Source organism: Protopterus annectens, chromosome 4.part1 (genome assembly GCF_019279795.1).
Source record: "Protopterus annectens isolate FY-2018-M chromosome 4.part1, PAN1.0, whole genome shotgun sequence".
NCBI lineage: Eukaryota > Metazoa > Chordata > Ceratodontiformes > Protopteridae > Protopterus > Protopterus annectens.
The window spans coordinates 839,949,588-839,973,949 of NC_056734.1; the positions used below are offsets into that span (position 1 = coordinate 839,949,588).

At 40.1% G+C, this 24,362-nt stretch overlaps 1 protein-coding gene across 1 annotated transcript in view; it reads left to right on the top strand.

The window, feature by feature from the left end:
- The window catches only part of HLTF (helicase like transcription factor), a gene marked incomplete in the record, with an annotated part of 1,324,997 nt that overhangs the window by 248,289 nt on the left and 1,052,346 nt on the right, over positions 1-24,362 (top strand).

The window sequence follows — 24,362 nt, forward strand, 5'->3', positions numbered from 1 at the left end:
AAACCCTGCACCTTGTGTTTGTAAGGCAAACACCTTAACCATTAGGCCACCCTCCCAACCCCTTTTGATCTATTTCTCATAAAATTGTGTTTTTCTGAAAAATCTCTGGCAAAACTTTGAGGACTGAAGTCATTAACGGCAGGGAATTGAATCTCTGACTTCATATCCTTCAGAAAAAAAATCATGCTATCAACTTTCTAAGTTTTAAGAGCAATATTTAAAAAGTGTCCCTATTTTTGGTCCTTTGTCCCCCTATAATTTGTGGCTTTGTCCATATTTTTTGCTCTAACAAGTTGAGCAGAGTGCTGACCAGATTTATTGTGCAAGAGGTTGAGTGGAGAGGTACACAAACCTCATTGCTGCTGCCAGGGATCACTCTCGCTCTTCACTCTTTGTATCACAGACACAGAGATACAGACAGACAGACACAGACGCACACTGCTTTCATGCATGCATTCACTCACACACGCAGACAGACACACTCAGACACACACACACAAACCCAGAGAAATGAAAATGTGAATGCGTGTGCCTGGCGGCCTGGTACCAAATGATCCGCGGCCCGGTGGTTGGGGACTGCTGTTGTAAAGAATCCATTCTGTTCCTTTATTTTTTGTTTTGATTAAAACTGTTCTAATGCATGAGAATAATACCTTGTCTGTAAGGTAAAAACTTACACATGTTGCAAACCCTTCTGACAAGGATAATTTGTCCTTGGTTTGGAAACTTGTGTTATTTTAACTGATTAGTTATTTCTTGTATACAGTTTCCCTGCTGTCATATAATTTACCTGCTCACATAAAATTGTATTTAATGTAGAGGTTGTTAATAAAGCTCATCTGTAGAAACTATAAATGGTACTGAAGATGAGAAAAATAAAGTTATATACTGACACAGTAGAAGCTTGTCTGTCAGAAAACCTGTCACAGTAGGTCCAGTGACAATTTCTACTGCAGCAGCACACAGTTGGCTTGAATAAATCTGAGGTCTCACAGCACCCAGCTGTTAAGGTACAAAATAATTTCCGCATAACACAGTTCAACAGAGACTAATGTCATTTATTGCAAAGAGCACACATATTTGGGAGGGGTCTGTATTACATGTTTGAAGAGTCAGTTCAGTGAATGGCATTTTACATTGAAAATGCTGTTCAGCGAACCATTATAGTGAGATCGCGGTGCAGTGGAGATCAGGAAATTTGCTCTTTCCTCATTGTAGTGCAATCTCTGAGTTGGTATATATAATTAATGGGGGGTGTGGGGGAGCAGCCCCCCCACAAGAGTGAGTTAGACGAACGGCATTTTCGATGTAAAAGCCATTCTCTGAACTGACTTTTCGTGGTTGTGATATATACCCACGTGGGAGACTAGGAAATCAAGGTCCTATTACCTTGAGCCATAAAAAGCATAAGTCATTTATACTGTTTTTGATCAAATGCAGTAATATTGTAACAACTAAAATATAGCCACTGACCAATTTAAAAAATGAACACTACAGCACTACTTTTGCTAACTAATGTCTCTTGACTTCACAAGTTTTGAATTCCAGAAAAGAGCTTTTTACACTTGCCATGTTCACACTTTCATGTTGGCAAGAAATAAGTCATGAAAAGACTAAATCAGGAATCCATCTTGAAGTGAAAATGTATTTAAAATACAAACCCCAACATCTTTCTTTCATTTTACTCTTCTCCCTTCGCCCTTCACCAAAGAAAGTAGAGGGGTAAATGGCTTTTATCAGGAGAAACATTATGAAACAGAAAGTTAAGGTTTTGCATCATCGTTAAGTCCTGAGATATGATGTGAAATGGAAAATAGTTATGAAATTAATGACTGAGACTCGAGATGCAGTGCAAGAGGTGAGCATAGAGAGGTGAGTTACATTACTTAATGAAACAAGTGTTAAGGTTTTCCTGTATTTCCTCTCTATTCAAAAGAAATGAAAAGTAAAGTGATATACTGGGAGCAACTCTGATGTAAAAGGGAATGAGCTGTTTGGGTGCAAGTATAACAGAAGTATGGGATACTGGGTTATGTACAAATTGAGTGTGAAAGAGTAATGGATACCGCATTAAGTATAGAACTGATGGATCTTTTGTTATGCACACCTTCACCGGTACCGTTATTTATTGAAGTTGAGGAGTACATCAGTATACAAAAGAATTGGTGAGTAGACCGTACAAAGCATTAATAGGGACAAACCGTAAAGAATGGGATAATCTGAGGAGATAATGGGGTCAGTTGTTGGGTGAGGAAATGGATGTAAAACTGTGGGAAGATATACATTTAATAGGAGGTATTCCAAAAAATTGTCATTTCAGGATATTTGTAACAGTATATCCACAAATACTTCTGTATGCCACACAGACTGAAGATGTTTCCAGTACTTAATAGGACTGGAAATGTGAAAACAGGAGTATTGAGAATGTGGGAGCATTTGATGTGGTCATGCTTAAAGCAGATAGTGTTTAAACATGAATTGGAGCAGATATCTCTGCTGAGATGAGAAATGTAACCAACAAAAAAATGAATGTTTTAGGGTTTTGGTAGTTTGTGTGTAGTAATATGGATGGAACTTTTAAGTGTATATCTTGTGGTGATGATGGGTAAGAAGGCTGTAATGAGGAAATTAAGTCTGTGGAGCCACCAGCTAGAAGGGAACTGAGAGGTTTGATGGGTAAGGTAGAAGTAAAAAGAAGTAGATTGGCAAAGAGAAATTTGGAGAAATATATTTTGTCATGCAGATACATGGAGAAATGTATAGGGATTCAATAAGGAAATGGTGTGTGATGGATTGGGGTTGGTCCATTTATGGGTGGTATAAGTGGATGGGCATGCTAAATTTAAATGGTGTAGTTACCTTCTCTGTGTTAAAATGATGTATTAAAGGGAAATTACTGACCTGTTTAACTTATTTGATTTTTGAGTTTGTAGGTGGGTTGGTTTATCAGCCTATTGTTAGTCAGTTAACCCTAATACAGTATTTCTGTCAGAAATGCTAATTTAATGATGAAACCTATACCTTTCAGTTATCCAGTATTTGCCAGGTAATGTAGATTTCAAACTGAAAATGACCGGGTGTCATGATATCCCGTGTGGCCCCATTAAATTACATTTTTTTTAGTCAAGATTAACTATTACTAGCCATTGGGTCATTGCCCACAGCAGCATCAGTGTTTGTGCCATAATGTTGTCAGTAGTGCAGCTACCATGACTGCATGTGAGGCAACACAGACTAGGAGCAGCCATTTCCTGATTGTAGCATCACTCTTCAAATGATTGCATTCAAAAATGGATTTTCAGTTTATAAAGTAACAGAACTCCGCCATTGTGCTTAGAAGATACTGTGGGTGTGAGTAAGCCTTACTGTGTGTGTATCGTATGCAAAAAGCAAGTGAAGTTAAGCATTACAGTTATCAGACTTCCTGAATAGTACTGGAATGGCGTCAAGCAGGTCAGTGGCACCCGCCATGTATTAAGCTAATATCAGGAAGCCTTTTCCTACAGGGCACTTTTCAGTCTGATCCCATCAGAGAGTTTCCAACACTCAGAACTGTATGGTTGTAGTAGTTATGTACTGCCAAGTGATTATCACTTTAAATTGCTTATGTTCGTCTACTGAGTGTACAGTAAAGAAAAAGTAAACAACAGCTAAGCAAACTAATTTCTTAGTAAAGAAATTAGATGAAACATTTTAGAATGCATGAACTGCAGTGGTGGTGCTGTGGTAGCATTTTCGCCTCACAGTAAGACGTCCTGTTCAATTCTCAGCTAGAGCGTCTTCTGTGTGGAGACATGCGTGAATGGGCGTACCTTCGTTGAAGGTTTAGCGTCAGGGCCGGCAACTCGGCACGTAAAAATCTACTGCCAGTCATTAGCGGACCGGAGTTCCGCTGTGGTGACCCCTAACCAGGAAAAGCCGAAAGACACAAAAATTTTTTAGAATGCATGAACTACAGAAAAAGTGTAAACAGACTTCAGTCTTTCTTGAAATTGGAATTATCTATTGTCAAAGCCATGTTTACCTTCTTAGCTTCTGAAACATTGTTTAAGTATAGTGGTATACATTCACAGAATTATGTTTGGAATGTTGAAACACAAGTTCTCTTAAGTCCTGGCCCATTTTTGAAGTGAGCGAGTAACAGCACCAGGTTGCCATAAATTACTGTGAGCATGAATGATGTGAAATTCTTGGTTGGTACATGAGGGTTGTTAGGCACATGTCATGTATGCCACTGTATATTTATTTAAAAATATTTATTTCATCCACTGATATGTCCAAAATTTAAATAAAAAAAAAAAAAGACTAGCATGTTTGTCATGGTTTATTTTACGTATTATGTAAAGTGATGACTTTTCCAGAATGCCTGGTATTTATGTATGGATAAACATGCTATTCATTAATGTGCCTTATCTGGGGTTGGGGAGGACTACACCTGTGGGGAGGTGATGGTGTATTCTGGAAGTTAGTAGTGTACAGTCATGAAAATTATGTCTGATAAATGGCTTACACTCATGGCTTGCAGTGTTGTACCAGACATGTAATTTAAAGCTTTTATCATGAGCTGGTGGTAAGAAAATTATTTCATGTGAATTTCAAACACACATGCTTCTATGAAGTAAGAGTCATTAAGGTGCCATCTCCTTTATCCTCCTCTTTGTCAATAATGAGACAAAGCAGGAAGGTTTTACAGCCCTAATCCTAGCTGTTAGAGTAAAATTATCTCCACTGCATGGCATTCGATATTATATCTTGTCCTTCTGTTTGAGTGGTGGTATCCCACAGTCGTATTGGAAGGGGGGGTGCAAAACTTATGCTAATTAGATACCCACATTTTTCCTGTTTGCAAGATGTACCTTCTTTTCAACAACATTTGTCCATAGTGTGTCTGTAGGCTGATAGGTTGGTTTGTCTGTGAGACAGTGATAATGGACAGACTGTAATTTCAGACAATTTTCAGGCTAGGCTGCCCCCAAAATGCTCTCTACTTTCCCCTTTTTATTTAAAACCCTTTTATTCAAAATGGTTCAGTTCATGAAAGGTTACTGGCATAGCTGTCTTAACACATTTAGTATGTGCTCCTGCCCTCAAAAACAAAGTGGTAGCTGCAGCTTGAGTTGTATTGGAAAGAGATTTTTTCCCCTGATGTAGTATACAGAGAATGAAACGATCACTTTTTAACTGAACGTCGTACTCATTTTATGTGTAAGGCCACATTAGCATTATTTATGTTTCTGGCACAAGTTTTCATAGGACTGCTCTATAAAAGTTGATGTTCTTTGTGTTTCACTGTTGCAGTCATTACATTTGGGTAATCTGCTGGCAGGTTGCCCTCAGTCGGCTTGAATTCCAAAGTCTTGGGTCCTGCATCAGTTGTTGTCTTCTCTTCCATGACGTCAGATCGTCAGGGGTATAAAACATGCAGCCGACGCCATTTTCTTTAGTCTTTCTTGCCGCGCGGTGCCCGAAGCAGAAGCATTTCACAAGTGCCGGTTGGCTGACTACTGAAATTTTCAAGTTTGAGTTTCAGAACCGAAGACTTCACTAAAGATAAATACCCTGTTGGGGAAACTTTTTTTTTGCTTTTTACCGATGTCAGAAAAAGTTAATAATTGTATTCCTTGTGGGAAGCAAATACCTCATAAGGATTTCCATTTATACTGTATTCCTTGCCTAGGCCCTGATCACAACGTGCCTGGCCATCGTTTTTGTGCTAGATTTAACCAACGCACTATTAAACGTCGGTATAGTTTTGCATCAAAGTATTTTGGAAGCAGATTTAACTACCCAGAAATGTTGTGTGATAGCAATCCGACTACCGGAATACATAAAAAATGCAAAGAAAAGGACAGAGAAAGGCAGTCGAGATCCAAAACCGACGACGAAGCTTCTCTTAAGCCAGCCCCCGATACCCGCTATCTTCGCATCGCAGGCCTCTACCTACACCCATGTGGAGTCCGGCATGCCGCAAGATACTCAAGGTATTGGACCCGACGGATGCATCTCCCCCGGATGGTTCCGGAGCCACTGAGCAGGCACCGGCTTCTGAGGGTGTATTCAGACCTCAACATTTGTATATCAAACCGACGACAGCTGCAAAACCAAAGACAAAATCAACTTCTAAAACTAAAAAACTGACGCATGAGCCACATGCACAGGCCTCTATGTGTAAAAAACAGATGATCAAAATGGCTGAAGACCTTATTACCTTGATCAGGGGTACTCATCCCCCTCCAGATAAGAGGCCTAGGCAAGACACTGATTATGAATCTTCAGATCAGGTTTCTATTTCTTCTGATTCCTCTTGTGATCAGGAATTATCTATACCTCCCTATGAGGATTCTGATGCTGAGGAGTCTATTCCATCTGCATCTCCTCCTGAGGATTATTCATTTGGAGAAACCTTGCATACTTTGAGGGAGCATTTTCACTGGGAGAGTCGAGACTTCTCAGAATCAAAAAAGAGGCTCAGGGATTTCCTTCTTCTCCCTCAGCACAAGCCTTTAGCCATTCCCCCTGTTTTAGACATTGTGGCTGATGTGTTTTCGGAGTTAAGCTTGACCCCTAACTCCTTACCTCCGGCTCCCAGTAAGCCTGACAGATATTACAGGGTCCCTAACTCACATAATTTTTTATTTAGAAACCCTGCTGCTGATCCTGAAACTATTTCCAAGGGTCCAAAGGGAGTTAAGGCCTCAAAAGCAGAAAATCCTACCCCCTCTGACAGAGATTCAAGGGCACTAGACAGATGGGGAAAAAGGTTTATACGTCTGCAACCTTGGCAATCAGGGCCTTAAACTGTCAATTTCATATGCTTAAGTACCAACAACTTGTTATGGGATTGCTGAAACAGAAAATGATGTTGATTTCAGAATGTGCAGAAAATAAAGAATTGCAGGAATTATTGCATGCAGCTGAACAAGTTGAAAAGCATACTTTGCAATGTGGTTTTGATTCCTTAGAGGCAGGGCCGCAGTTACTGGATCTGTGATTAGGAGGCATGCCTGGTTAAAGGAACAAAATTTGCCTGATCATGTTAAAGCTAAATTGCTAGATGCACCTTTACAGCATGATTCTCTGTTTGGTATTAAGGCAGAATAGGTTTTAAAGAAAATGGAAGACAAAGCTAAGTCTATGCAAACTGTTAAAGACTTCTTACAAGTGCAGCCACCAAGATTCAGTAGACACTGGCCTTCAAAAATTGGTCCTTTCCTGTGTCAGACAGAGCTCAAAGGGGCAAATCCAGATGCCCTAAGGGTTCCAGATACCAGGTGCAAGATTCATACAGGTCAAAGCAATGGAGCGCTTCCACCTCCAAATCTGGAGGATATAAAGCGCAAACCTACAGAAGGCAATCCCAATGACTTCCCTCTGCCTACACCAAGCACTTATCTTTTGGCAGCACCCATTGGGGGAAAATTAGCACTTTTTGCTCAAAATTGGCAGTTTACTAACCCAGGGCAAGTGGGTACTAAACATTGTATCACAGGGATACAGATTCCATTTCCACACACTGCCAATGGCAAATGGTTGGCTGGATCTGCCAAAAAATCAATGGGCAGAGGCACAGAAACAGGTTACGTCCCTCATGGATATGGGGGCCATTCAGACAGTACCAGAACAGGAAAAAGGACAAGGTTTTTACTCAAGACTGTTCTTGGTACCCAGAAAGGACAAGGCCTGGCAGCCAAAACTGGATTTATCAATTTTGAACACATACCTGGACATTCCAAAATTCAAAATGCTGACTTTGCAGCAGCTTTTGCCCATGCTGGGCAAGAATGCTTGGCTGGTGACATTAGACCTAAAAGAGCCATACCTGCATGTCTCAATAAAACAGTCGTGCAGAAGATACCTCCGATTCAAGGCTGGCTTAATGCATTACCAATTCTCTGCACTGCCCTTTGGCTTATCTACTGCGCCCAGGGTCTTTACAAAGTGTCTGGCACCAGTAATTGCATTTTGCAGACAAAGAAGTATACAGATATATCCGTACTTGGACGACTGTCTCATTCAAGCAGAGAACAAGGACACTCTTCTTCGACACCAGGCGCTTGTGAAAAGGCTTCTAACATGCCTAGGGTACAGAATAACCAAAAATAAATCACAACTGGTACCCTCTCAAAAGATAACATTCCTGGGTGCAAGCTTGGCTACAACTGCCCAGATGGCTTACCTCATGCCAGACAAGCAAAGGCAACTGACTGCTTACTTCAAACTGATGGCAAAAAAACCCAGTCTTCTGCAAGGCAAATTCTGCAGGCTCTGGGCTTCATGGCATCCTGCATTCCACTAATTCCATATGCAAGACTGCATATGAGGAAACTTCAGTGGTACCTAAAAAGTTTATGGAGTCAACATTCACACAGTCTGGAAACAATGATTCCTCTCATTCCCTGCCTGCAACAGGAGTTTCTATGGTGGGCAAAGGCATGTCACCAAAACATGGGACTGCCCTTCACTCTACCCTCTGCCAACCAAACCTTAACAACAGACACATCAGATTATGCCTGGGGGGCCACATGGCAGAAAGATGCATTCAGGGCTTATGGACACCAAAACAAATGCATCTACATATCAACCAGAAAGAGATGCTAGCTGTTCAAAATGCCCTAACAGCCTTCAAGGGCTTACTTCATCCAGGACAACTACTGTTAAAGACGGACAACACCACAGTCATGTGGTATATAAACAAGCAAGGGGGCCACACACTCATACCCCCTTTGCAGATTAGCCATGGCACTGTGGGACACAGCTTTGACCTACCAAATACATCTTCAAGCTCAATTCCTGCCAGGAAAACAAAACACTCTGGCAGATGATTTAAGCAGAAACCTTATGGATCCTCACGAGTGGAAACTAAATCCACAAGTCTTCAGCATGATAACAGAGAAATGGGGGAGCCCAGACATAGATCTATTTGCCTCTCCTCAAAATTATCAATTGAAAAGATTCTGCACAAGAACTTATCACAGACAAGCATGGAAAGTGGACACCCTATACTTCAGTTGGAAAAACATCAGTTTACGCCTTTCCTCCTTTGCCTCTTCTACCCAAGGTCCTCCTAAAATTCAGACAAGAGAAGCCAAAGATGATATTAATTGCCCCTAACTGGCCCCGCCAGTACTGGTACCCAATCCTAGGGAACTTGGTTCAAAACCTTGCTTGGACCTTGCCTCAAAGACCACAACTACTGTCCCAGCAAAACAATCAGATCCTGCACAATCAACTACAGACTCTGAACCTGGCAGCATGGCTAATCATGTAATCATACAAACAACAACTCTCAGTAAAGCTGTGATGGATGTAATTTTGGAAGCCAGAAGGCCTAGTGCTAGAAAATCTTATGCTGACAAATGGAAGAGATTCTGTGCTTGAAATCAAGCACAAGGAACTGATACAGCAGAACCAAATATTCCTCAGATATTACAATACTTACTGAGATGCTTGACAAAGGCCTATCTTTCTCATCAATCAAACTCCATGCCTTTGCCATTTCAGCTCATTACAATACAGAGCCACCAATCTTTTCTCATCCTTTACTAAAACAGTATCTTAGAGGAGCCAAAAATTTAAGGCCTCCTAGAAGATCACCATTACCTGCATGGGACCTCAGTTATGTGGTGGAAAAGCTCACCCTGCATCCATTTGAACCAGCTGCTACCGCTGATCTAAAGTTCTTATCATGCAAAACAGCTCTGCTATTAGCAATTACTTCAGCAAGAAGAGTTTCAGAGCTACAGGCCCTCATGGCTGTAGAGCCTTTTATCATATTTTACCCAGACAGGGCGCCTCTGAGGACAAATCCTACTTTTATGCCTAAGGTGGTTTCCAGTGTGGCTCTTAACCAAATAATTCATCTGCCAACTTTTTATCCAAACCCGCAGAACAAGGGGGAGAGAATTCTGCATTCCTTGGATGTACACAGACATTTAAGATTCTGCTTGAGCAGGACAAAAGCTCTAATGAAAAACTGAGCAATTACTAGTGTCATATGCTGCAGGATCAGAAGGAAAGGCTATTTCAAAGTAGACAATTTCAAGTGGATAAGCCACTGCATCCGTTTCTGCTACTTACACCATGGTAAACCTGTGCCCAAGGGCATTAGATCTCATTCCAGCAGAGCTGCAGCTACTTCAGCAGCCTTTCTCAGAGGAGTACCAACCAAAGACATTCTAGAGGCTGCTACTTGAAGTTCTGTTCACACCTTTACAAAGCATTACCATTTGCCTCTCTACTCTAAGTCCAGGGCAGGCTTTGCCACTACAGTGCTGCAGGGTCTTATAACCGCACCTAATGCTGTTTAGCTCCAGCCTCCCAACCATAGCTTTGGGATTCTACCCAAATGTAATGACTGCAACAGTGAAACACGAACATAGTACAGTTGTGTACACTTACCATAAATGTAGATGTTTGAGTGTATTCACTGTTGCAGTCCAGGTTACCCTCCTGCCATCCCCCTGTCATTCTGAAGTTTATCTTTCCTTCTCTGTCTTCTACAACCTATGTGGTGTATTTGCTTGTCGATGAAGGTAAAGTTTATATCGATGCATGTATATATATATATATATATATATATATATATATATATATATATATATATATATAATTTTGCTACCTTTTTGGGGGCAAGAAAAACTAAAGAAAATGGCATCGGCTGCATGTTTTATACGACGACGACCTGATGTCATGGAAGAGAAGACACCAACCAATGCAGGACCCAAGACTTTGGAATTCAGGCCGACTGAGGGCAACCTGCCAGCAAATTACCTAAATGTAATGACTGCAACAGTGAGTACACTCGAACATCTACATTTACGGAAGTGTACACAGCTGTACTTTCTCAATTTACAAAGCATATTTCGGCTTGAAATCCACCCTAACTTCAAATGAAGATATTTCTTTACTGCTCTGAGATATTTTTACTTTTATTTAAGGACAAGATCCTTTGATAATTCCATTTATTTTCTGCTTTCCCAGCCTAATAGCTTTTAAACTAGACTCCAGCTTCACAAATGTCTGCATACCCTTCAGAGTGTAAAGAATATGTAGTTTACCATAACAGATGTAAGTCACACTGGTAGTTTTTCCTAGAAACATAGTATGTTTGATTCTCCTTTCATGACATTAGGCTGGTGGCTCCCACAAGATACATACTAAATTTTGTCAGCTAGAAAAAAGCATTTTTATGAAATGAATGCCAAAGTCAACTCACTCAGTTGTCTATGTAAGACTACTGGTGGTACCTACCAGTAAAGGACCACTTCTCTGCAACATGAAGTACTATGAGTTTTATCAGAATAACACCCTCCATTACCGAATGCACTTAGCTGGTGGTAAAGACATATGCAAACTTTTGTCTTTTAATGCAGTTTACTGCAAATGAGTCTGTTGGGAGGTATCATAAGTCCAGTGTCAAAGAAGCTTTTGTCTTTATATGGCAGAAAGAAATGTGATTTTTACTTCTGATGTAATGACAAGTTGTTGTTGTTTTGTCTTTTCCCGGTTAGGGGTCGCCACAGCAGAACTCCGGTCCGCTAATGATTGGCAGTCGATTTTTATGGTGCCGAGTTGCCAGCCCGGCGCCCATCCTTCGGCGAAGGCACGCCCATTCACGCATGTCTTTCGGAGGCCGCTCGACCGTGGGAGGGCATGCAGACTCCACACAGAAGGCACTCTAGCCGTGAATCGAACAGGAGAACCTCTTGCTGTGAGGCAACAACGCTACTGCTGTACCACTGCGGTTACACTGATGTAATGACAAGTACAACCCTTTAAAGAAATATTTTTGGTTGTTGTTGTACTGTGCTTAGTGAGCAGAAGTTCAGCACAGCACCTGCAGTAAATACAGGCTGTGACTGTTATGCACACTGAGTAGAACTACAAAACTGCATTTGCAGTGTAATCCAGGTATAATGTAAAAATCACCACTGTGACAGTAAAGGCATATGAACTAATTCACTAGGGCTTGTTTTGATAGGGTTACCCCTCTGTCTCAATATGAGGCTGTTATGAAGTTTTCAGGTAATAACAAAAGGGTGTTCATCTACATAATACATCTCAAGTAACCTTAAGAGTTTCCATTGTAACACACCGCTAAATTTGACCCCACAGGCGGCACAGTGGTGCAGTGGTTAACGTTGTCGCCTCACAGCAAGAGGTTCTCTGGTTCGATTCTCGGCTGGGGTGCCTTCTGTGTGGAGTTTGTATGTTCTCCCTGTGTTCGCGTGGGTTTCCTCCGGGTACTCCAGTTTCCTCCCACATTCCAAAGACATGCATCTGGAGCATTTCTCCCCGGGCCTCCGCTGAAAACAGGCTCTGTGGAACCTAGTCGGACTTTCTTGGTCAACAAATGATAAATAAAATAAATAAACTGTATTAGCCACTTGGACAAACTGCATTGTTGCCATGGTATGTTGTAGCTAAAAACAAATCAGATGAATATATAGGGTTTTTACTTCTGATCTAATGACAACTCAGGCGAGAAGTATTCTAGGCAAGACTGAGAGTAGAATATGCAGTAGAACTAAAAAAGCTGCACTCCCATTGTACAGTGGGGTGTAATGCAAAATGTCAGGCGATGTCAGTGAGCATCTGTAAACACACTGATATGGTACCTGCTTGTCTGTAAAAGACCATATATCAGCCCCCCTCCTCACATACAAAAATATGTGCACAGATACAATCTTAATAGTCTTATTCTGCCCTTAAGGTTCTATTGCACCACTGTGCAGAACTTGACTCCACGTGATTAGTTGCTCAAACATTTACCACATCAACTATGTCAGACTGTAAACAAAATCATATTTTTTCTGTTAAGTAGAGAATATTTTACTTCTACTCAATACGTGGAGTACAGTAATGACCCAAAATAAATACTTATTTATTTGTCTTAATCTGAAGTCCAGAATATCATCCACTATGAAAAGAGAGTATAATATAAAATATCAGAATGTGTTAGCAAAGGCCTGTAAACTAAAACCACTGAGGGCTGTATCTGAAAGGCTACATCTCTGCCACCCTTTGAGAATTCATTATGTAACCTTCAGGTAATAGGATGTTCATACTCAAAACACACCCAAGACTCCCAATTCTAACCTCAAAGTTTCCATTGTAGCATATCTCTGAATGCCTCCCCCCCTTAGTCACTTAAAAGCTTGGCACTGCAACCATCCATGCAGCTGAAAATACATATTTGTTTTTCTGTTGAAACATATATATGCTTTTTATATCTGACATAATGAGAAGTTGCACTTATATTCTGAACTTTGTTTTTACCCATCCTTTTGTGCAGAGGTCAGATAATCCCCCAGGTGGAAACTATGCATGTAGTCCCAGACTGTGACAGCAAAGCCGCTCTGAAATGCTAGATTTCTAGCTGTGTGTAAGAGGTCGTTTGCTGTTTCCCCAAAGGCAGCTCATAATACAAAAATTAGGGAATTTTAATAAGGTTAATTAATTTGGCTCGACACAAAGCACACACAAATGTAGTTCTATCCCTGAGGACTTCTCTTCATTTCCATCCTCATTTATGTGATACAGACTGATTTTGTAAATAATAATGATGAAAAAAGCAGAATAAAATCACACTGCTTTATTAAATTCCTCAAGTGCTTTTGTCTCTCCACAATCAGAGACTTCTTCAGACTCTGGTTACAATAAAAATGTACCATTTTTAAACAAAATACTAATATTATTTCTACCACATGGCTAAAAATACAATTAATGTCTTTAACCCTTTCCTTTTCAAATACATGACAAAATCCTCAAGATTATTCAAGCCTGGTGGGAAACAGGCATTCAACTTTACTTGCCAGCAATATTCAAGCCGTCCAAGCTCATCTTCAGGGTTAAATGCATTTTCAATATTTTGTAAAGCTTCCAGTACAGTAAATTTAAAATCTACCTTGTACACACCATTTTTATAATGCTTAAAGCATTCTTTTCACCTCCTGTTTGTACTGCATATTTATGCTCGTATATCCTTCTGTTTAATTCACAAGTGGTCCTTCCTACATAAAATGACCTACAGGCTACACAAAAATCTAAATAAATCATGCATTTAGATTTACATGTAAAAATTCCTCGGATGCTAATGTTATTTTTTGCCCAACCCAAAATCCACAGCATCAGTATATAAACAATTACACATTGCAGTTGTAACATTTAACCATTCCCCTTTTCTCAATATTTGTCATTGGCTTATTTAATTTAGCCTGGAAATAATTATTGTAGCTCTTTGCCGCCTTTTGTTTAAACAACGATTTATCTCCAGTAATTCTGGTAATTTCAGGACTACCTCCAAAAAATCCCTAATTTTTTATTATGTCTTTAATAGCACCAGAATCTAAACTATTGCTAACAGGCATCCTAATATGCTGTTTTTTTCCTTTCCGTCTGAATAACTACTTCAGACATAGAAGTCATAACCAAATCTCTAGGGTGTAACCCCTAGTGACCATCTTCTTCTTAAAAAATCTTCATCCCTTTTTCTTAAACTGTTAATTTTAACTATTTGTCCTTCTACAATATTAGCCTTTGTATTTTGGATGCATACTACTATAATGTATATATGTATTATTTTGTACTTTCTTTTTATATAATTTTGAAACTAATTTGTTTCCATCTTTAAATATGGTTACATCCAAAAAGTTAACTTTGCTAAAGCTGTAATGACAGGAAAACTTTAAATAGAAGCACACATTGTTAATATAATTAACAAACTCTTCCAGGGTCTACTCAGTCCCTCTCCATATCAAAAAGACATCATCAATAAATCAAAACAATTTGATTATGGAGTTTTTATATACACTCTGCAAGATATTGGATGTTTCCTACCATACATAAAAGTATTGGCATAGCTGTGGGCCATTGAAGCTCCCATAGCTACCCCATTGGTTTGGCAATAAAACTGGTCATAGAAAGGAATGAAATTACAACTCACAATATCTATTTCCATTAATAGACTTGCTGCAGTTGTGGAAAATAATTTGGATCTTAACAATTCTCCTCTAAGAGTGTCCATTCCTTCATTGTTGGGTATCATGTTATATAGTGACTTGATATCTAACATCACCAACAAGTCATTTTCAGACACAAAAACATTCTCAACCTTTTTAATAAAGTCAGAAGTGTCTTTAATATAGGTACTAGTGTTGGTCACTACTTTCTGTGTTTGTCAACAAAAATTGACAAACTTTCAGTTTGCTATTAATGCTAGAAACTATGAGCCTTAATGGTGGATTATTTAAATCCCTGTGGACCTTTGGTATACCAAAGATCCGACTCATTTTAGGGTTATTAATCACAAAAGTACCTCCTAGTATTCTCATTAATTCTTCCCAGTGCAAAACCATTCCTCAATGCGTGAATCAATAAATAACACCGTTTTTATTTCTTTCATGGTGACACTTCTGTAAAAATCTTTGTCCAATAATAATTCAAACATTCACCACACAAATGGACTACCAAAGGAAACACAAACTAGTAAGCCAAAGTCCTTTAGTGTGCAGGCACTATAATTCAAACATTTTATCATTGTACATAGTTCTGTCAATAACTACCAATGTTCCCCCTTTGTCAGCCTTAAGGACCAAAAATCCATCATTTCTAACAGGCTTATTATACAATTCTCTTTCATATTGTAATAAATTGTAAAACTTAAACTCTGGTATATGATCTAAGAGATCAATTATTTGCAGTTCACAAATATTTAAAAAACATTTGCAACTCTTTAAGTGGGGAGTTGTACACACTGGGTTTAAAAAAATTCTGATATTTCCCTCTTTTGTTAAATTGAAAATTCAGACGCCTAACATAGTCTCTCAAACTATTATTTCCATCTTACTTGTTGGGCTGGTGCAAAATTCCAGCCCTTGCTTAGTACCATACATTCTTTAGTCAAAATGTACTTGGATAAATTAATAATTTTAAAACAAACAGTATCCAAGTCCTCTGACCTTGTCATCCCTTCTTCCATTTCCTTCCTGATTGCCCTTTTTTTGCAAACCTGTTTTTTTGAAAATCTATTTGAAGAGTTGGCCATTACTTGTGCCCAAGTTCCACTGGCGTTGTCCGTTTTTTAGTAAACGTTAATGGAGTGTGAAGTCCCAGCCTTTTGCACATCTTCATAGGTTCATAGGTTGATACTAGGCTATTTGCCCTAAGGCATTTATAAGCCTAGCCAGAGTGTGTTTGGCTTTTGCCACCCTTTTAGATTATTTGACTGTGCCTCTGTATAGTAGGTCACAGAAGATAGCCCTTTTAAGGTTAGTTTACTGTGCCTCTGTCTAGTAGGGACACAGAAGAGATCCCCGGGGTAAACCTACGATCTCCCATCCACTCGACAAGATTCCTCTTGAAGAGGGTCATTGAGGGGCTCTGCCTAACATGGATTGGGATTTTGTTCCAGAGTGAGGGGAGCCTCTGGGATATGAATCTGTCCCTCCAGCATGTCCTATTTATTTCTGTGCTCAGGTTTAGGTCTCTGGAGCGTGTAGCTCTAAGGGATTTGGATTTTCTGAGGTGGAGCATGTCCATTAAATCTGGGTTGGACATGGCTTTATATGTCAGGCACAGATCGCCTCTGAGTAGGCGGTAAGCAACTGAGTAGAGCTGGAGTTTCTTTAGCCTAACTGCGTAGGGCATTTGTTTGAGTCCCTTGATCCTGTTGGTGAGGTACTTTTGGGGTCTTTCCAGTTGCTGGGTAAGGTACATTCCAAATGGGGCATTGTATTCAATTATGGGCCTGATGAGTGATGAGTAGAGGGGCACAATGACCTCTCTTGATCTAGATGTGAACCCTTTTGTGATAAGGTGGGCTATATAGAAGGTCTTTCTAACCACTTTGGCAACGTGATTGTCAAAGGAGAGATTGCTATCTACTTGGGTCCCCAAATGCCTAAATAATACTTCCGTACTTAATGGATTTCCACCTATGTGGTAGTTTGTGGGCACTTTGTTGTTCCCAAAGGGGATGACTATGCACTTGTTGGCATTAAGCTTTAGGCCATGGCTCTGGCACCAGTTATCTGTCTCTGTGAGACCCTTTTGGAGGATGCTTGTGTCAGTCGGCGAGTCGATTATGGCACCCAGTTTGCAGTCATCTGCGAACGTGGTCAGCCATAGTCCTCTCGTTTTAGCCTGTACCTCCGAGAAATATATACCGAACAAGAGAGGTCCCAGGACTGAGTCTTGTGGGAAGCCAGTTGTAACTGGTTTAGAGTCCGACATGGCACCTGCAATTCTGACCATGTGGGTTCTATCCCTGAGCCAGTTTGCAACTCATCTTGTGACATAGGGGTTGATATTTAAGCTGGTGAGCTTATTTATGATGCCCGAGTGGGGTATTGTGTCAAAGGCTTTTGCGAGGTTCAGGTAGGCTGTGTGGATTTACCTTCCCTTCATCTATTGCCTTGGTGACTGTTTCAAACAAGTCGACCAGGTTCAAGAGGCAAGATCTGCCCTTGACAAAGCCGAATTGGGAGGGATCCAGTGTTTGGAGGTTCCCAATGTCTTTGTTTGAGTTCCATGATGATACGCTCCATAGCTTTGCAGACCAGGCTAGTCAGGCTTATAGGGCGATAGTTTCTGGGGTCCGTTGTGGCACCACCTTTGTGGAGTGGGACCACTGTTGCTGTACGCCATTCCTTGGGTACATATCCTGTAGTGAGGCTGAGATTGAACAGTGACTTTATATGAGGGTTCAGTTCTTCTTGAAGCTCGTGTAAGACACAGCCCGGGACACCGTCCGGTCCCATTGATGCTGTGTTTTTTGCTTTGGAGAGGGCAGCTCTCACCTGTGCATCTGTGATGTCAGGGAGGTTACACTCTGTTGGGATAGACATTTGCTCTTTTGGGAGGGAGGGGGGGAGAAGTTTGCACTGAACCTGTCTTCCAGGATGTTGGCAATGTCTGTGAGTTCAGTGTATTTTTTGTCATTTTGCATTAACTCCGAGCATATCTGGGAGTTGCCACTCAGGTTCCTGACATAACTGAAGAAGGCCTTGTGATTATCTTTAGCGTCTTGTGCGATTTTTCTTTCGAAGCTGGCCTTAGATTTTATGAGGGATCGTAGTTTCTTGCTAGTACTGATCAGAGATGCCTTCCCTTTTTGGGATTTTGCTCTATCATGTAGTAGCTTCCTCCTTCTGTTGTACAGCTTGTTTATGGCTGGGGTCCACCAGACAGGTCTCCTGCCTTTGGAGGAGTGAGTCTTGGTTTTATTTGGAATAGCACAATCCATGCATTCCTGTAGGTGTCCATAGAATGGGTTTGTAAAGGATTCTGGGGTTTGGGCCGTATTTTCCACTGGCCCGGGGGCTGTGAAGGATTCCACCTTGGTTTTGAGAAGTGTGAAGTTTGCTTTTGAGAAGTTCTTCACCGTGATTTCTTTGGCTGGGGGTGGGGACGGGATAAGGATGTCCAGTGAGATTAATTTATGGCCCGATCTTACCAATGAGGGGTATACCTCTGGTATGGAACATAGAGTCCCCATGTTGGTGATGATCAGGTCCAATATGTTTTCCCCTCTTGTGGGAGTGGTGACCAGTTGTTCCATGGCATTTGAGTTTATAAATTTTAGGAACCGTTGGGCGAGGGTGTTGGGGCTTGAGTAGTGCTCCCAGTCTATGTTTGGGTAGTTGAAGTCACCCAATATGATGGTGTTTGGAGAGACCTTCATATTTTCCAGTGTTCTCAGGAAAGCCGAGTGGGGTTCCTGAGTTTGGGAGGGTGGTCTGTAGCAGGCTACAAACTGAAAGGCAGTTTTGCCTACTGTTAGTTGCACATGGATGGTCTCCGATGCTTCGTGCAGTGCCACTAACCTGGAGATGTGGGTATCTTTGAATATGGATACTCCCCCTCCTTTTGTGGTTCGGTCCAAGTTTTGGGGCCGAAAAGCATGGTAGGAGGTATAACCTGGTAGTGCTGGGGTGCTCTTGGGAGCCTTGAACCAGGTGTCTGTTACTGCACAGATATCGATATTCTCCATACTGAGGAGAGCCTCGAGTGCATGCATCTTGAGGTTTAGACTTCTGGCGTTGAGCAACATTACCCTTAGTTTCTTTTTCCTTGTGTTTTCTATGGAGGTGGGTTTGTCTTTTGAGCCTTGCCTAAAAAAGGCACTATGGGGGTGGCAAGGGCCTTAGCCAGTATTCGAAAGCCCAGGGGTGACAGGTGCAAGCCGTCCCTAGCGAAGCAACGTGGCTTGCCGAGCATGTCATTCCAGGCTGACAGACACTGGATCCCTTTTGAATGACACCAATATTTTAGCCAATTGTTAAAATTGATCATTTTGTCTTTATACTGTGGCATCATTCTTGGTGAGGGTAAGATGCTACTCAAGGTCAGGGTCATATCGGCCTGGTCTGTCTACATGATCAGAGTCTCTCTCTGTCTCTTTCATGTAGTCCAGGGAGGTCGCCTCAGGTCATTCATTCACACATGGACAACAGCGGAGTCATATTTGTTTTTGCTTTTGACTTGTGTGCTGTGTTTGTGGGCGGTGGCGTGCAGGGCACCCACAGTGACAGGCACCTTCTCCTTGTTCCTTGTGAGTGGGGTGAGTGGGACGCCAGTGTGTCTGACAATAGAGTCACCTATTACAAGTGTATTAGGTGTGTTGTTTAGCCTTAAGGGCTGTGACTGTGTGGCACACTGACTTTGTGAACTATGTGATACGTGGGTATTGTTGTGGGGTAGCGGTTGTTTGGATGTCTGCTGTGGAGGTCTCTGCTGCTTTGGCAGATTTTTATTTAGAGCCTCCGAGTACGTTTTTGTGTGTTTGTGTTTGGTTTGCAGTTGCAATAGGTCTATGTGAGACTGGATTTGTGGTGTGTGTGGTTTCCTTCTCCTCCTGACTGACTGTGCCAGTCCTGGGTTGAGAGAGCTCAGCCTCCAGTTTGGCTATATAGTTGCATCTCTCACTTATATTTGAGTTTGTTGGGAGGAGGAGAGGGTTGTCTGTGTACGTAAGGCAGTTGTAACATTGGCTCAAGATTCCCAGATTCACCAGCTGGACTGGAGAGTATACCCGAAACTGACCTTTGGACATGTCAGGATATTATGATGAAATACTTTTTGACTGATCAGAAAGGATCTATAGGGTGTTAAGTGCTTAAAAAGAGTATAAGAGGGTGTAGTGCTTAAGTTTATTGGTGTTTTGCTTATAAGATAGTGCAAGGCTTTAAAATGAAAATAGAGTGCTTCCTTTGAGATTTAGATCAGTTCTAAGGGAAAAAGTGAAGAGCACACTTTGTGGAGCCGGTAATAGTTTAAACCTGCTTAGGTGGCGCTGCCCGATGCTGTGCCATGCGCAAAATCGTGCTAAAGCGGGTTTTAAGCAGGGGACTTGAAAGAGCTAGGAGTTAGCCCAAAACAGCCAATAAACAACAAGTTTCTGGCCTGAGACCACTCCTCCAGGGACAGATAGGCTACTCAAAGCTCCCCACTCCCACTGGTGAACAGAGAAGCTTCCTCCTATCCAAGTAAGAATATGGGCAACACAGGAACTGCACTAAAGTCCAGAATACAGCAAAACAAGGATATATATATATATATATATATATATATATATATATATATATATATATATATATATATATATATTTATTTTAGGCAGATAACAGAAAAACACAGTAAATACTTTACACAGGCTAGCGCACTTGAGTGAGCAGCCTCAACAGTTAAACAGAAAAAGATAATTTCAAAGTGCAGGTAATAATAATTGCAGTCACAAGCTTATTTTAAGCAAAAGAGCAGTTTCAACTCGCTTTTCGGCGAGAATATGCAGTCGCAAAGGTAAAAGCAGTAAAAAGGTACTTAAATCAGGTAGCAGTCACTCTTTTTCATCTCTCTGCTGCTAGCACCACTCTGCAGGACCACGAGGAGCTTTGCTGAGTCGGAACAAGTGCAAAAACCGTGCCAAGCTGTTTTTTAAGCAGGAGACTTGAAAGAGCTAGGAATTAGCCCCCTGGCCATATGTCTGACTAGAATGCGCCACAGTATTGCTGTTTAGTGTTACTGGTATTAATATTTTTAATTGTCTGTCCACTATTCCCATTTCCACTATCCAACAAAAGTACCTGCCCTCTACTCCTTTGTTGCAAATGCTCTGATGATCTTAGAGCATTCATATTGAAACCATTGCTGTCAGAAGTTCCTGTTGAAACGTCATTCGGCACTTCACTCTGCAACTGCAGACAGTCTATTTTGAGACCAAAGTAAGTTTTCCTGATACACGAAAGGTTAATAAGATTGAATGATATTTTACAAACAAGGAAAACCAAGAAATTTGAAGGTCTGCACCGTGAATACGATGGGGGAGTGGCATCAGCCTATTGTCTGCAGCAATGGCCCACAGCTATGCCAGTACTTTTATGCACGGTTGGGAAACATCAAATATCTTGCAGTGTGTTTATAAAAACTTCATAATCAAATTTTCAATTTATTGATGACATCATTTTGATATGGAGGGGAGACTGAGGAGATCCTGGAAGAGTGTAATTATATTAACAATGTTAAAGAACATTTTAAGAAATGGAACCTATTTAAAGTTTACCTGTCATTACAGCTTTAGCTAAGTTAACTTTTTGCATACAGCCATATTTGAAGATAGAAACAAATTCGCAAGTAATAGTTGATTACTAATTTCTCTCCACACACAAAAAAATAATTATTAATATTTGTTGAAAATACTATGCTAGGGAATCAAAGTTTGAAAATACATTTACAGCTCCAGAACATATGAAGAAGATCAGCTGGGTTGATTCTTACAGTATGGACAAGTTGGTGAATTTTGGATTAAATTATGCAGGGGTAAGATGTGTATATAATGCATTGTTCAAATCATCAACAACTGGTATATATTAATTTTTTGAAGAGAAGTATATTTGATGGTCAAGTCAATTGATTTTAACATCACTTCTCTATCACATGCTGATTTTTTTCCCAGTAGTTTAATGATAAAATTTTATCATGAAATTGAAATTCTTAATTAATTGATTTGCTATTGATCGATATATTTAAGATCCTGTTTCTTGTCTTATTTGGTTGGTCAACTGTCAAGATGTTTTTATATATCAATCAAAGTTAGAGATTAACTATCAATGGAAACTTGTTGAGATCAATTTATTGATTATTCAATTTTAAATTAGGAATTCTTTTTATATAATTTTGAAACTGAAGTACAAAATAATACATGTCTACATTATAGTAGTATGCATCCAAAGAAGACCAAGGCTAATATTGTAAAAGGGCAATTAATTAGAATTAGCAATTTAACAAAAAGGGATGAAGATTTTTTAGAAGAAGCTGGTCACTTTTGGAAGAAGATGGTCACTAGGAGTTACCCTAGAGACTGGGTTATGACCTTTGAAGTAATTATTCAGAGGGAAAGGAAAGAATTTGAGAGAGAAAAAACAGCAGCATTGCTAACAATATTAGGATGCCTGTTAACAATAGTTTAGATTCTGGTGCTATTAAAGACATTATAACAAAACGTTAGGGATTTGGAAGTAGTCCTGAAAGTACCAGAATTATTGGGGATAAACCGTTGTTTACACAAAAGGCGGCAAAGAGCTGCAAGAATTATTTCCACGCTAAATTAAATAAACCAGTGACAAATATTGAGAAAAGGGAAATGGTTAAATGTTACAACTGCAATGTGTAATTGTTTGTATACTGATGCTGTGGATTTTGTGTTGAGCAAAAATAAGATTAGCATCCGAGGAATTTTTACATGTAAATCCAAATGCGTGATTTATTTAGCTTTTTGTGTAGCCTGTAGATCATTTTATGTAGGAAGGACCACTCGTGAATTAAACAGAAGGATATACAAACATAAATATGCAGTACAGACAGAAGGTAAAAAGAGTGCTTTATTATGAAAATGGATTGTGTGTGTGTGTGTGTGTGTGTGTGTGTGTGTGTGTGTGTGTCTTTCGGCTTTTCCCGGTGAGGGGTCCGCTAATGATTGGCAGTAAAATGGATTGTGCAAGGTATATTTTAAATTTATTGTACTGGAAGCTTTACAAAATGTTGAAAATATATTTAACCCTGGAGATGAGCTTAGGTGGCTTGAATATTGCTGGCAAGTAAAGTTGAATGCCCATTTTTCCACCAGGCTTGAAATAATAGTGAGGATATTGTCATGTATTTGAAAAGGAAAGGGTTAAGACATTAATTGTATTTTTAGTCACGTGGTAGAAATCACATGATTAGTATTTTGTTTAGAAATAGTACATTTTTATTGTAACCTCAGTCTGAAGAAGACTGATTGTGGAAAGACAAAAGTGCTTACTTGAGGATTTTAATAAAGCAGTGTGAATTTTATTCGTCTTTTTTCATCATTAATATTTTCAGTGTTAAGTTCTTTTACTGATTTTGTAAGTACACAGAATCTGGTCTTCATTCAGTGCAAAAAAATGTCTTGGTGAAATAGAAATCATTTTTTTGCTTCTGGTCTAATTAATACTTAGTGGGCATACATCCTGGGCATTAGTTTCACCCCATCTTGCAAGCAATATTCGCATATCTCCCATGTGGAAACTGGATACTGTGACAAACTTGCATGCTAGCTGTGTTGGCTGTATCTAAGAAGCTGTATGTCAGTATCCTCTAAGGCAATTTGCAGTAAGATTGTCAGGGTCTTCTAGTATGATGGGGTACAAAACACAATCTGTGTGTTCCTGGGAAGATGGCCTTCTGAGAAGGTAGAACACCTTTAACTGAAGGCATCACATACATATAATGGCCACATAGCATTTTGACTGATGATGTTCTCCCTGCAGCAAACCCCATCAATAATCATTTAAAACTGATCTTGTAGCTGCCTTTTTGCTTTCATACAGTATAAACACAGTGTTCAGTTTGCAGCAGTAGAATTTGACTATTGCCAAATTAGGGATATTCATTTGTAGATTTTGATGGTGTTGATATTGTAATCTCTGAAATGCCAGATGAGTACTTCAGGGTTGTTTTTTGTATATGATGGAGTATGTGGGGAACTTGTTAGGAAGTACTGCAGGATGCTGTGGAGCTGTGGGGGTAAATTGTACATCCACACATCCACAGTATGACTGTGTGATGTGGCAGGTAAATACGTAGAGGATTATCATTAGATCTCTGATCACAGACAAGTTGTGTTTGAGATACTAATGTTAAGAAAGCTGTTTTAGGTTCTTGCCACCGTTCTTTGGTGATCTCTGTGTATGCTGTAGTAATTAGCTAGAGCATGACTGCTCTGACAAGTGTGCATAACAGAACTTGTTATGCATCTCTTTAACATCACTGAAGTGAATAATAAGGTTGTCTTTTCTTTATGTGCTGAAATCAGTGTAAAAAGTCAGTATGCTTCATGTACT